This window comes from Oreochromis niloticus, linkage group LG8 (assembly GCF_001858045.2).
Source record: "Oreochromis niloticus isolate F11D_XX linkage group LG8, O_niloticus_UMD_NMBU, whole genome shotgun sequence".
Taxonomy (NCBI): Eukaryota; Metazoa; Chordata; class Actinopteri; order Cichliformes; family Cichlidae; genus Oreochromis; species Oreochromis niloticus.
This window is the reverse complement of record NC_031973.2, coordinates 1,426,070-1,441,855: the sequence shown is the minus strand read 5'-3', so window position 1 is coordinate 1,441,855 and position 15,786 is coordinate 1,426,070. Positions and strand designations below refer to the sequence as shown.

Sequence of the window (15,786 nt, the reverse complement as noted above, 5' to 3'; positions counted from 1 at the left end):
TGGAGGGTTTGGTGTCTCTCCTACAGAATCACTTATGGTAAAAACTACCCAACTAAAATGTATAACTAAAAAGATTTATAACATTCTCTCTGATCTTAGAATGGATAACTCTAATAAAATCAAAAGCCAGTGGGAATCATATGTAGGCATTATAGATGCTGAGGCTTGGGATGAGTTGTGTTGTCGACCTTTTAAAGCCTGGGCATCCAATTCTATTTGGGAGAGGCAGTTTAAACTTATACATAGGCTTTATATTACACCTGAGAAGAGGCACACAAGAGGCAACAAATGTCTGTCTGCTGCTGGTTCCTTTCTTCATTGTCTGTGGAGCTGTCCTGTTATCCTACAGTTTTGGAGATCACTCATAGACAAGCTATGCATTATATTTAATTGACGACTGCATCTGGGTCCGAGGATTTGCTTGTTAGGACTAAATGATAAGCTACCTGCCGATTTCCGCAGCAAAGATCTCCATATTGTTACACTACGCTCGAAAGTGCATTGTGGTACTGTGGATTTCTGATAAGGCTTGTTATAGAAAATCTTGAATAATACTGCAACCACCAGTCCTTTGAAAATGTGTCCGCAGAGGTGGCTCTCATAAGGATCAGCTTCCGCTCACCAAGCAATTCTTCTCACACAGTCATAGATATGTGTCTTTCAGTGCAAACTTCACTCATACATTCAAACAGGAACTCGAGTTTTCCTTTTTTGTCTCCACTCATTCAACTAATTTGCATATTGAATCATATCTCAAGAAGTTGCCACGACAACAGAAATGCATATTCAAAACATTACCACAAAATTAAATTATCTTTATTTTTTCTTTCTACAGTAATCACTTCTTTTGACCTCGTCAAACACCTCAGAGTAAATCATATCACAGAATATGATGAGCTTATGTTGAGACGAACTGAAGAGGAGGAGAGGGACAGGTGCTGCTAGGGCGAGACAGACGTCTCTCACGGAGTCCTTTAGTGCTGCAGGCAGGCAAGGCGTTCAAATAGCGCACAACTTCAGGTTTTTCATTTCTATATGATAATTCTGCATTATTAAGTGATAAGAACAAGTAATCTGATGCCCTGTAATTAATGATGACGCTATAATTTGAGATACAATAAAAGATACAATAAATAAGTTTTTGTACAAAGTATCGGTATCGGATCAGTATCGTCGATGCCACCCTGAATTTTACTTGGTATCAGATCGGAAAGGAAATCAGTGGTATCGCACATCATTACTGTGAGGCTGTTGTAAATGTGTTGCCTTTAAACGCATGTGTGTGCGTGATCGTGCAGACTGAGCATGTAGAAATAGAGGGTGTTGCGGGTTCTTATCTGGTGTGCGGTCAATACAGCCACAGAGTGGTGCCGGGGTCGCAGTAGAGCTGTCCGTCCACGTAGAGCTGGTCCACGGCGTTGACAGCCTGGGAGCCTTTCTGGATAAAACTACGTCGGACTGGGAACAGGATCTTCTGTCCTTGAGTTAAATTCCGGGTTGCGTCGTTCCAGGATCTCTCTGGGGAACTGGTCATTCATGCTGAAATCCATTCCTTTCAGCTCTCTGCCACGACTCTTCACCTGCTCCTTCTGCTTGAAGTGGCCAAATTTGGCCACAATAGGCCGTGGTCTCCCGCTTCCTGTCTTTGGAGCCCCGATGCGATGCACTCTTTCACAACCTATGTTTTTCACCGTGCCCTCCGGCAGCATCAGGTGGGTTTTAATGAAGCTTCTCACAGTCGTTTCCGCGTCCTATCCATCAGACTCTGGAATACCAGAAAACACAAGATTATCTTGCTACAGGCTTGCAGATCTATAACAGTCTCTTTTATTTTGTTATTTTCTATGTTTAACTGGGTCACATTTTCGGTTAGAGATTTGACCGAGTCCCGTAGCTTGGCGTTTTCCGCAGCAAGTGTTTCGACCTGCTGCTGGCTGAACTCCAAGGATTCCTTTAGAGTGTTAAATTCCGGGTGTAAGATCTCCACCAGGGACAGCCTCACATCAAAACTGGACAATCGCTTATTGATTGACTCCAGGATGTCTACGATGTCTTTGCCGGCAGGCGATGTTGTGCCGGGGGAGTCTTCCGGGCGACATCTTTTAGATGACGTTGTCTCAACTTTGGCCGGGGAAGATGCACTCTGGGCCTTCTTCATTTGTAGGTCGTGGAAGCACAGGTCGATCAATCAATCAATCAATCAATCAATCAATCAATCAATCAATCAATCAATCAATCAAAGCTTTATTCGTCACATGCAGGTTGCCCTGCAGTGAAATGGGACCCCCCCGACCTTACGCATACAACACAGACATTACATGGGGATACAGGTCGGAGATTGGTAGCATTAGAGAAAAAAAACATTGAAATGTACATTACAATGGGAAAGTACAAGAGGAAAAAAAGAGACCCCTACTCATGCTGTGCTTCCATGGTAGGACAGCATGAGAACAGGAAACAAAAAAACTCCTCTGCACAAAAAAACACATGAATGTCCACAGCACAATATTATGAAGGACATGACAAGCCATGGGGTTGGGTGGGGGGTGAGGAGTCATCCGAAGCGAACACAGCAGCCGCCCTGCACAGCGCTATCATTCCAGCGCGGCACATAGACCCGCCGTGTTCCCCCGCAGGAAACAAGCATCGAAGGCGTTTGGAAAGGGAGGGGGGATGAGTGTATGCTTATCAGTGTAAGTGTATGTGTGTGCGTGTCCATAGTTCAGCGGATGAAATCTTGGAGAGCATCTAAACTCTCCTTGTTGTTCTCCAGCCTCCAGTGTGTTGGAGATAGTTGGACAGATGTGGTTAGTTAAATGACAGTTCATTAGTGTATTTGGAATACTTGAAGTTTAAGGCATTTTTTAAATTCTATGCTACCATTTACTTTTTTCCGCCAAATATCCGGCGTCTGACGTCACCTACAGCATAATTCGCTTACCTTCTCCCGTCACTTCCGGAGGTAAGATTATTGACAAGATAATCGACCTCTGTTGGAGTAGCGTTCAGATAGCTGCTCTGCTCTATGTTGGTACAGGGCACTGAAGATGATAACAGTGGGTGGATTATATTCTTAAACTTAGTTACAGCACTTTCAGAAAGACATCTACTGTGATAAAGTCTACTCTCCACTGCTGTGTAATCAATTATTGTAAATGTAACTGTTATCAGGAAATGATCAGACAGCAGAGGGTTTTCAGGAAACACTGTTAAATGTTCAGTTTCTATGCCATATGTTAAAACAAGATCTAGAGCAGGGGTGTCAAACATATGGCCCGCAGGCCGGAACCGGCCCGCCAGGGGGTTTAGTCTAGCCCGGGGATAAATTTGCATTATTAAAAAAAAAGAATAAACTTCATTATCTTTAAAATCTGCAGTTCCTATGTTGTTCGCTAGGGGCGCTGTGTTTTAGTCAGTTCAGTCACTTTACCCGCTTTTTCTCTTGGAACGGGCACCCTCGTCAGCGAAATGTCTTTGTCAAAAAAGAGAAAAGTGGACACAGAGTGTCGGATTTTTCAAGAAAAATGGACTTCTTCCTATATGTTCACGGAGGTGAATGGGAAACCCGTGTGCATGCGGCAAGTTTCGGTGCTTAAGGAGTACAATATTCGGCGCCACTATGAAACTCAACATGGTGAAAAATACAACAGCTTGCATGGAGAACTGAGAAAACAGAAGGTAAATGAAATGTTGGTTGGTCTGAGGAAACAGCAATCTGTTTTCACCCGGAGCCGAGAGGTCAGTGATGCTGTCACAGAGGAGTTTCTTGAGTTGGTGCCTATGACCGACACCACAACAGCTGAGGACATTTTCCGCTCTGTAGTTGGAGCACTGGACAGGGTCGGGGTGGACTGGTCCCACGCCATAAGCCTGGCCACTGATGGTGCGCCGTCAATGATTGGGAAAAAAGCAGGTGTTGTGACCAAGTTCAGAGAGAAAGTACAAGCCGAAAATAGAGGGGGTGATTTTTGGACATTTCATTGCATTTTGCATCAGGAGACATTATGCTGCAAGTCCTTAAAAATGGATCACGTCATGGAGGTGGTTGTCCGAACTGTAAATTTCATCCGAGCCAGAGGTCTCAATCATCGTCAGTTTGACAGCCTTCTCAGTGACTGTAACATTACCCATGGTCTGCCATACCACACTGAGGTAAGATGGTTAAGCAGAGGTGCTGTGCTGAAGCGCTTCTTTGATCTACGTCAGGAAATTGGACAATTTATGGAGAAAAAAGGAAAACCTGTTAAGGAATTACAGTGCCCACTTTGGCTGCAGGACCTTGCATTTATGGTTGATATTACAGAGCACTTGAATAATCTCAACAGAATGTTGCAGGGACGCAAAAAAATTGTAACACAGTATTATGACAGCATACATGCATTCAAGTTAAAGCTCACGTTATGGGAGACGCAGATAGCAAGCGGAGACCCTGCTCATTCTCCCTGTCTCCGAGATGTGTGCGCAGCAAGTGTTAATCCTGACGTGAAACAGTACAAAGACAAGATTTCAGGGTTGCTGAGGGAATTTGAGAAACGATTTCAGGTCTTTAGCGAACTCGAGACAGAATTCGCAGTTTTTCGCTCACCATTCACAGTCAGAACTTCTGATGTGCCTGTTGACATGCAACTTGATATCATTGATTTGCAGTGTGATGTAGAATTGAAGGACAAATTTGCCTCTGTGGGCTTGGACACATTTTACAAGTATCTCCTACCACGCTATCCTAATCCTAAGTTTTCTCACTCATGACCATTAATAAAACAAAGCTACGCTCAAAGCTCACGCATAAGCACTTAAATGAGATTCTGAAACTGGCTGCTACTCAGGATATGATGCCTGATATTGATGCACTTGTGCAGGCTAACAGATGCCAAGTTTCAGGGCCAAATACTGAGCAAGACTAAATTCTATGGAATGCTGCTTTGAACGTTGCACTATAAAATAAACAAATGTGAATATTTGGTCTTGTAATTGCTGTGAAAGTCAGTGGTAGTCAGAAACAGATTTACAAGAGAAGACTATTGTTAAGTAAAATATTATGTCTTATGCATGCCACATATGTTATCTATGTGAGTTTTTTTTGTTTACATTTTATGCATTAACAAGGAAGGGGCCAAATTTACTTCATCAAATGTCTGTTTAAAACAGCTACCACTTAAGATTTCAAGTGTGTGGCCTCAATTTATGTGTTCAGAATTGCTTCCTAGATGTGGAAAATGGATTTTAAATTCATTCATTTCTAAATTTAGATGTATTTGATGTATTTTAACATGCAGGGCAGTGTTTTTAAGTTCCACAAAACTGTTTGTTGACTAAATGTTTTAAAACATTGTACAATCACTGTGATCAGATTTTTATGTATTATGCACTTAAATAAATGTTAAACTGAGTAAAAGTGTAAAAGGACAATTAATTTAATGTAAAGATTTTTATAATTTATTCCTTCTTTGCACTAATACAAAGAAAAAAAGTGGACTTACTGTTAGTTCTATGTAATTTTGGAATGAGTTTACTGGTCTGGCCCCCTCGAGATCAGATTAAGCTGTATGCGGCCCCCAGACCAAAATGAGTTTGACAACCCTGATCTAGAGTGTGATTAAAGTGGTGGGTGGGTTCTTTTACATTTTGAGAGAAGCCAATTGAGTCTAATAACAGATTAAATGCCATGTTGAGGCTGTCATTTTTAGCATCTACATGGATGTTAAAATCACCCACAATAATTATTTTATCTGAGCTGAGCACTAAATCAGATAAAAAGTCTGAGAAATCAGAGAGAAACTCTGTGTAAGGCCCAGGTGGACGATAGATGATAACAAGTAAGACTGGTTTCTGAGTTTTACAGCTGGGGTGGACGAGGCTAAGCATCAGGCTTTCAAATGAATTAAAAGTCTGTCTTGGTCTTTCGTTAATTAATAGACTGGTGTGAGAAATTGCTGCCACACCGCCCCCTCGGCCTGTGCTTCGAGGTTTCTGGTAGTTAGAATGACTCGGGGGTGTTGATTCATTTAAACTAACATAATCATCCTGCTGCAACCAGGTTTCTGTAAGGCAGAGTAAATCGATTTGTTGATCAATTATTAAGTCATGTACTAACAGAGACTTGGAGGAGAGAGACCTAATATTTAATAATCCACATTTCACTGTTTTACTCTTTGGTTCAGATGTGGATACTGTATTGTTCTTTCTTTGTGATTTTTTATGTTTAAGTTGTTTATTGCTGGTTTTTAGTTTGTTTTTTGTCTGTTTGGGAGCTGACACAGTCTCTATGGAGATGGGTTTTTGGGGGGGTAGCAGGAGGAGAGAAGCTGCAGAGAGGCGTGTAAGACTGCAACTCTGCATCCTGGTCCCAACTCTGGATAGTCATATTTTGGGGGGTTTAATAAATTTGTCCATATTTCTAGAAATGAGAGCTGCTCCATCCAAAGTGGGATGGATGCCGTCTCTCCTAACAAGACCAGGTTTCCTCCAGAAGGTTTGCCAATTATCTATGAAGCCCACATCGTTTCTGGGACACCACTCAGACAGCCAGCAATTTAAGGAGAACATGCGGCTAAACATGTCACTCCTGGTCTGATTGGGGAGGGGACCAGAGAAAACTACAGAGTCCGACATTGTTTTGGCAAAGTTACACACCGATTCAATATTGATTTTAGTGACCTCCGATTGGCGTAACCGGGTGTCATTACTGCCGACGTGAATTATGATCTTACTGTATTTACCTTTACCCTTAGCCAGCAGTTTTAAATTTCCTTCACTGTCGCCTGCTCTGGCCCCTGGAAGACAATTGACTATGGTTGCCGGTGTCTCTAGCTTCACATGTCTGAGAACAGAATCACCAATTACCAGAGTTTGACCCCCGGCGGGTGTGTCGCCGAGTGGGGAAAAACGGTTAGACACATGAACAGGTTGATGGTGTACCTGGGGCTTCTGTTTAGGACTATGCTTTCTCCTCACCGTCACCCAGCCGCCCTCTTTCCCCAGCTGCTTGGGGTCTGCCGGGGAACACCTAGCGGGGCCTACGCTATCTTCGGCTGCACCAGCTACAGGGGCCTGGCTAGCTACGGGTGAATGAAGCTGAAGCTGCCTTCTCCAAGCTTAAAGAACTGTTCACGTCTGTGCCAGCATTGCTCCATCACGATCTCAGCATACCTGTGTTGTCTCAGTCTGTGGCCCAGCTGGAAAAGCTTCAACCTGCGCATTTTTTCCCGTCGCCTCTCCCCAGCGGAGAGGATTTATGATATGAGGGATAGGGAATTGCTTGCGGTTAAGCTGGCGCTAGAGGAGTGGCGGCATTTTCTCGAGGGGGCAGAGCATCCATTCGTCACTTGGTCTGATCATAAAAACCCCACCTACCCAAAAGGCTGAACTCACGTCAAGCCCGTTGGTCCATGTTCTTCAATCGATTTAACCTTTTGATTTCCTATCGACCAGGATCCCGCAATGTCAAACCGGAAGCCCTGTCCTGTCAGTTTGATCTGGCGAATGAGCCGCCTGATGCTCACACCATCCTGCCGCCCGGAGTCAGAGTTGGCCCAATCACCTGGGAGGTGGAGGAGGACATCCGCCATGCACTGGAGACGGAACCGGACCCTGGTACGGGTCCTTCTAACCGGCGCTTTGTTCCAACAGCGGCTCGTTCTAAGGTGATTGGGTCCACAAAGGCAGAGTCGCCTGTCACCCAGGAGGCGGGAGGACCAGCTCATTCATTAAAAGGTATTTTTGGTGGGAATCTCTGGATAAAGATGTCAAGAAATATGTAGCCGCCTGCCCTATCTGCGCTCGTAATAAAGCAGACTCACGGCGCCCAGCTGGGTTCTTACAACCCCTCTCGATACCTCGTCACTCCTGGTCCCACATCTCCTTGGATTTCGTTACTCGTCTCCCTGTGTCTTCCCTTGACACAAGGGATTCCTGACTCTTCTTATTTGTCAAGGTCCAGTTTCAAAATATGCTGGAGTCAGTGCATTCATGTAACTCCAGGTGGAGTGGAGTGGGGCTGCTTTGACCTGTTTGTACTTGTTTGATATTCTATTGGTAATTATTATTAAATTATTATTTTCAAATTATTAAAAAAGTACATGTGGAGGCTGTTTGTTCCCCTTTATGATTATTTTCAATTATAGTTTTGTTTTGCTCATGTCGTTTGGAGTTTATCATGTATGAAAACATTTAGTTTGGCTTTACTTTTGTTTTGTTTTGGGGTTTTTTTGTTTTTTTTTGCCTGTCCCATTTGGTTCTTAAGCCGTCAGAATTGTTGTCTGAAGACCAACAAGGATACCAAATGGATTTATTTTGCCAAATGGATCATCATGGCATTGCCGTATTGGTCCATTTGATTAAACTTTGTTGTTATTATTTATTTTATTTTCAGTTGTTACAGATGGGACAGACATGACTGGGGGATAGGAAAGGGAGAAAGAAAGAGAGGAAGGAAAAGAAAAACAGAAGGGAAAAGGGACAGTGAGAAAGGGCACTTACAAAGACAAAGAGAAAAAAAAAAAATCTCCTGGATCACCTGTTGAGAGAAAAAGAGAAGACAAGCAAAAAAAAAAACCAAACAAAAACAAAGCAACATACTAAACACAACACCATCACGTTAATCTAGCTAAGTGTGAACAGCAGTAAATACTAAATATTGAAAGTTGTTGTGCAGCACGCAGGACAGACAGCGCACAATGTGCTTTGAAGTAGCAGCTAAGAAAGGTGTAGTTTATGTCTACGAACAGTGAACACCCGTGTGCACACCTGTGTGGATCAGCGCGCTTGTATAGAAAAGGTTTCCCCATGTAACGGTCTGCTAGAGGGTGTGGAGGCCCATAGCCCCGTCCCCCAGGGCATGAAGCAGGCATGGAGGAGATCCAGGCTCCAGACATCCAGAGGCCCCAGAGTGCGAGAGCCCAAGGAGTACCACCGGAGGGGCATCCGTGCCACCCTCCTGGGAAGGGCTGAGGAGATCCCAGACGAGGGGGTCACCCAGTAGCCACGGAGCAGAAGCCAGAGGGGGCTGCACCGGCGTGCCCGCCGGCTCTGCCGGCAGCCAGCTGTGCCAGAGTGAACCGAGTTGCAGGCCCCGAGGCCGGAGGCCCGAGGGCCCCCTTTGCTCCGGAAGAGGCCTGACCGAGCGACAGGCACCAGGCCCCGCCAAGTAGCCACCGGGAGTGAGCTGGTGCATACCTGAGCGCCCAGCCCCGGACACCAAGAACCACCAATGCACCAACCCCTGAGGGCATCAGTCACCAGCAGGGAGTGTGGTGAGGGGAGATAGGCCTCCACACTTGGAGGGCCTGGGAGTACCCAGGGAGGTGGAGTCTAAGACCCGACCTGACATATAGACACAGACAAACAGGCACACACAGACACAAACATGCTTTCCCACCCTCATGCACACATATACAAACACTCAGCACTCACCCAATGTAGGGACAGACATACATAGACATGTACACACAATCATACTCCCCAAACATACTCTATGCCCCGGGTCCAGGTACCCTCGCCCCCAGAGGGGGAAACGGCACCCAGACCCAAGAGATGTGACCCTTTCCCCCGGGGTGGAGGCAAGCAGACCGCCCCAGGCTCCGCAGCAGAAGGGAGGCCAATCGGACAGCCAACACCTCCTCCCAGCCCCCCGCCCCGATGGCTAGTAGAGAACGGGGGTGTGTGAAGACCCCATACCTCCCTCCTCCCGCTCATGTGTAGTGTTGCTGCGTGTTGTTCTGAAGTGCATTTAAAACAAGGGAGGGCATGGTGCTGCTGCCAGAGAGCAGCAGGTGTTAGCACGGCCCCTCCCGAGAACCCTCAATGTCTACATGGATTTAAAATTGAGAGGTGGGCACCGGCGCCAGAGGTAGGGTTGAATACGCAGGCCGTCCTCTGGACGCCGTTAACGTGGACACCCTCAAGGCCCTATATATATGTGTGTGTGTGTGTGTGTGTGTGTGTTATGAGAGTGTGAATAATGTGGATGTCTAAGTTGTGAAATAAAATTGAGGCACAGGTGGCCAGAAGGGGACAGAGGGGGGGGGATGCCTCCCCTGCACCCTGGTGACACACCCGCACCCCAAGGCCCTACCTGTGTGGGTGGGTGTGGTGGAGCGGGAAGAGGGAGGCAGCTGGGGATGGGGAGGAAAAGAAGGGCGGGGCAAGATGCCCCTCCTTAGGGCCAGCTCCCCGGCTGACCCCAGTAGGCACCCCCGTCCTCTAGTACCCACCAAGGCAAGGGAGCCCAGGCCCATCCATACCGGGGCCTATGGCAGCAGCACCGCTAAGCCCCACAGGACCTGGGGAAGCCCACCCCACCCCACCGCAGAGGAAACTATACCCACCCCAACATTCAATCATCTCCAGACTACACAAGACAACAGACACCCAGGTTAGGTTTATTCTCCACCTCTCCTGTGTCTCTCCCCCACCTGCAGAGTGGACTTCTGCAAGGATGGAACAACCTCCCTGCCAGTTGAAGAGCCCCCCAGTTAGGCCGATGCACCAGAGGCCCCTGCGCCAGGGCTGAGCCCCCGTGCACCCACCCGCCCACAACCTCGGCGACACACCGACGAGGACCGAAGCCCCCAAGGCCCAGCCAGAGCCCCATCACGGAGACGAAGCACCCCCGAACCCCAAGCCCCCCCGCCTGCCCCGGATCCACTCAGGGGCAGCCAGGCTACCAGGCCAGTAACCTACGTCCGCCAGTACAGACCATCCCCCAGCCCCGCTGCACGCAGCCACGAGGAGAACACCCTCTAAGAGCGACCAGAGCCACTCACCAGGTTATGACCACAATCCCCCGGGTTGAGCCCTCCAGGGATAACGTCTCTAGGGGTTCTCCTGGCGCCCTAAGCCCATCCCAACCTCCACATCAACCACAATAGCGAAGGCAGGACCAAACCATGACCCCCACCCCCACTAGGTGATGAAGCCGATCAAAGGAGCCCAAAGGGATTGATCAAATGTGGTGGCAGAGGCTGTATCAAGACTAATGTGATCTATTAGATGGTTTTTATATTGATTAGAATTAAGATTATTTTTATTTTTCCAGTTAAGGAGGACCGTTTTCTTGGCAATGCATAGGGCTGTAAAAACAATGTGGGCTGTGTTTATTTCTGCAGTGACCTCATCCAAGTTGCTCAGCAAGCACACTAAAGGGGAGGCTGGAATGTTACATTTCAGACACTTTGATAAGTCTTCACATATCTCACGCCAAAACTTCTGCACTGGTGGACAGAACCAAAGGGCGTGGATGTAATTGTCTGGTGTATTGCCTTGACAGTGTGAGCAGTTGTTGGAAGATGTAAAGCCCATCTTGAACATCCGATGACCAGTATAGTGCACTCTATGTAGTATTTTGTATTGTATTAATTGCAGACTGGGATTTTTAATCAGTTTAAAGGTTTTTAAGCATACCTGAGACCAGAAGTTTTGGTCTAAGCTTACTGATAAATCTGCTTCCCACTTTGCAATAGGAAGTGATATTGATTCATCTATTTTAGAAAGTGTTCTGTATATTTTAGATAATAATTTGGGGGATTTAAGAGTAAGAAAGTGTACCGCACTTGGTGGTGTTTGTAATTCAGCTTGACTGAGGTTAAATCTCTTTTTTACTATGGATTTAATTTGTTGATATTCTAAAAATCTTTTCTTGTTGATCCCATATTGTGTAACTAGTCTGTCAAATGGAATAAATTCTGTTCCCTCTAATATATGTTCTAAGTATTTAATTCCTTTACAACTCCATTCTGGAAAATTAATCATATTATTGTTTTGTAATATGTCAGGGTTATTCCAGATAGGTGTACGTTTGCATGGGATTAATGAGGACGCTGTCATTTTTAGAAACTCCCACCATGCTGTCAGAGAAGAGCTGATGTTGATGCTTTTAAAGCATTCATGTCTTTTGATGTTTGAGCTGATAAATAGTAGGTCTGAAATTTCTAGATTATTACATAGTACCTGTTCTACATCTAGCCAGGGCTCATCTAAGAAGCTGTGTTTAAACCATCTAGAGATGAACTGAAGCCTGTTGGCTAAAAAAATAGTGATTAAAGTTAGGCAGATCTAATCCTCCTTTATCCTTGGTCCTTTGTAATGTTTTTAAGCTGATACGTGGGGGTTTGTCTTTCCAAAGGAATTTAGAAATACATGAGTCTAGAGATCTGAACCAATCTTGTGATGGCTTATTTGGGATCATTGAAAACAAATAGTTTATTTTTGGCAAGACCATCATTTTTATAGCGGCAACCCTTCCCATGAGTGATATGGGTAAAGATTTCCATCTAGCCAGATCGCTTTCTACTGTCTTTAAAAGCGGGATGTGGTTTAATTTAGTTAATTCTGAAAGCTTAGGAGAGACATTAATACCTAAATATTTTATATTTCCAGATTGCAGTGGTGTAGGAGAAGAATTATGGAAGGAGCAATTAATCGGAAGAACTGTAGATTTTGACCAGTTGATTGAATAATCTGAGACTCTTGAAAAAGAATTCTTTTTCAAGTTTCGCTTTACTTTTGAATCATTTCAATAATTAACCTAATTAACCTTTGATTTAATCCTGGTTAACTGCTCACCTTGTTAAAGGAGAAATGTACCTGAAGGTTGCTGAGTCACAGTGAAAGAATGAAACCAAGACATTTCCTGTTTATTCTTTCAAGATTTTAGTTTGGGTTAATGACAATAATAACTAATAATAATTAATCATAACAGCTGTACAAACAATATATAAAATAATAATTATGTGGGAAGTTAAGGTTTCTATGAAATCTGAATACAATCTGAATCTGTCAGAAAAACAAAGAGTTGTTTGGTAAGTTTGGACTGTTGACATTTACCTGGGATCAGTTTGTCTCTCTGGGCATCATAGAGCATCCCTAAGGTGAAAGGTCGACCCAGAGCAGCCACTTACATGATATCTAAGGCCATCGCTCCTAAACCCAAAAACATGGGTTAAAGATGAGAATCAACTTTTTTTTTCTATTCTATTCTAAAATGGCAAAAATAGAAAAGTAGTTCTTTTTACTGCCGTCTGTTACTTTAATGACAACACAAATGTATGTATTAGTCCTGATCTCTGTATCAGTTAATTCCTGTTTTATTTTGATAGATCATTGTCTCATGACACCATGTTTAGTTTTGCTAAGCATGCTACAGCCAACAGTGTGGATTTGAGTCCAGGACCTTCATACTGTGATGCAATATCACTAGTCCCCTAATCCAAACTGTGCTGCAGTTTGGATTAGGTAATATTTTGATGCCCACACTAAGCATCCACTTTGCTGTTCTAGGGAATTATGGATACTTGCCAACCAGTGTAGCCAGCAATTTTATTAAAAGTGAATAATTAAATGACCAAAAACATCAAACCCAACCTTTCTCTATAGTAGTTCATATAAAAACCCTCACAGTTGTTGCTTTCCTGGCAAGGTGTGACACACAAGTCTGGGATTTATCAATATTATTATTCCTGAATTACACAAGGTTGTTGATTTCGGTAGTGATTACACTCTTTTGTGAAAACGGAAACTATATGGCCAAGCAGTCATTTCCACTAAACGTCTATGAAGTCCCTCATGTGTAGTTGGTGTACTGTAATGTAAATTCTCCGTAGAGGATCACAAAAAAGAAAAGAGACGTCTGAGTATAACCAAGGCCACAAAATAACTGACTCTAATTCACTAACATATGCACAGTGCTGGAAAGAAAACTGGCCTGTATGCAAGTTTCAGGAATTTAACTTTTTAATAAGGCATTTTGAGCGCACATTTTAACTTTTTTCTCAAAATGATCCATAATATATATTTTTTTCTTAATGTGTCCCCAATAGTAGTATACTGAGTGCCTCTTCCTACCTACCCAGTACCCTAATTCTACCAGGAACATGATTGCAGCTTGTGATTTTTCTTTGCCCATATAAGTAAGCTTTCAGATAAATGTAGTGTTGCAAGATATAAAGCGATATCAGATAGAAATTATTGCACCTTTAATGTTTACTCAAGCTCAGTATTTGAAACTGACTTAAATTTGACTTCTGCAATTTTCATTAAATTCATTTAATTTATTAATACAATGAACGTAATGTTAGACATGTTACATTTAATATGTCCAACCAAAGTGTAGATATTTCTATCATTTCTCTAATTTCACTGCAGGTGCAAACTTTGCATGTGACAAATAAAGGTTTGATTGATTTGTCTTATTTTGTTTATTAAAGTTTTATTAAAGTATTCTATCATTCTACAGTGTAGAATATAGGAGTGGTACATGTCCCAAGGCAGGTGTCAAGGTTCAAAAATATTGAGGGGGAATCTAAAAATAACCACAGATCCAGCCTGGTGCAATTAGACGGCATTTTAATGAATTACACATGTGTGAGTCCGACCGCTGTGCAGATTTCAGCGTCGAACTAAACTTACAATAATTAGACAAAGGTTTTATAGGGGTAGGACAACAAAGCCCCCCCCTTTTGCAAAGCAGACAAAGTACAGCTTACGTCAACCCAAAACCACAATGACTTTTAACATAGTTTAAAAGAACATCATCTTCGCGTCGACGGCAGATGCTTCCTGTCTCCATCCTCGGACGCTTATCTTCTGGAACATCTGGTGTACTTCCTGGAACAGACTAACACGTACGCCTCGACTTTGCAGCCATAAGCAAAACGTATTTCAACTCTTGCCTACTAAATGAGTCTATCTAATTTGTGTGTGCGTGCACGTGCGGGGGCGCGTGCGTGCTGTGTACTGTGTACGTGTCGTGACCTCTCTCACTATATGTGTCTGTATGTGTATGTCTCGTCTGTCTGTGCGTGCAGAGTTTGCATGTGCTCTCTGAACCTTAGTTGACCTCAACTTAGGCAACCAGGCTAAGGCCATCCTGTGTGTACCGATCTTGACTTATATATAAAATGTATAAAACAACTATTTCAATCTAACACAACTACTCAACGCTTACTCAAAGCTAGATGCATAATAACAATAGCCTACTCTTTGGCTTGCACTCACTCTGCTTTCGGTTTCACTTCTGCAAAAGCATGCCCTGCAGAAGTGTTTCCTGTCTCTGCCCTCTACACAGAAACACTGAGATTATAGAAGCATTAAAAACATTTAAAATTATAGATTCAACTCAACAGTTTGAAGTGGTTCTTACTGGACTTGTAATAAAGACTAATATAATACCCATATATTTGAACATCTGAATGCATCTGAAATGCAACATCACTCTCAATCATGAAATGGTAATGATGATTATAAAAATAGCAGCAAATAATAGCAGTAAAGCATTTCTCCTCTTGACACAGGTTTTCAGTTCAGCATTGAATTGAGGTAACTGGGGTTTTGTATTAGACCACTTACACTTAGGAATGTAACATTTTCCAAATAAAATTTCAAAATATCAAAATAAAGGAATAAGTATTCTGGTTATTTTTACCTTTAAAAAAAAAAAAACCCTCCTTATATTGTAACTTCATTCTCATGCCACAGTATAGTTGAAATACATGTTGATTGATAAGTGGTGATAAAATACTTTTCATTGTAAGTCCATATCAGTGACCAATTAAAATTGGTGAAGTTACTGTTCCAAAAAACTCACAATATACTAATGCCATTTATGGGAACATCTTTTTTTCACAGGTACCTGTATGTTTAGTTCATTTCTGTCTTGTAGCAGCCTCACAAAACCAAAAACTGAAAACTGTTTATAAGGTAGCAAACCTGCAGTCAGCTGACACTGAAGAAGTCACCTGGATGATGATGAAACGTTTCTCCCACTGAAAACGCTCCGTCCAGATGAACAGA

The 15,786-nt window shown here is 43.5% G+C and overlaps 1 protein-coding gene across 1 annotated transcript in view; it reads right to left on the bottom strand.

Moving 5' to 3' along the window:
- Positions 1–15,786, bottom strand: part of LOC100693624 (neoverrucotoxin subunit alpha) — a 179,660-nt gene that overhangs the window by 31,384 nt on the left and 132,490 nt on the right. The gene's annotated exons all lie outside the window — the stretch shown is intronic.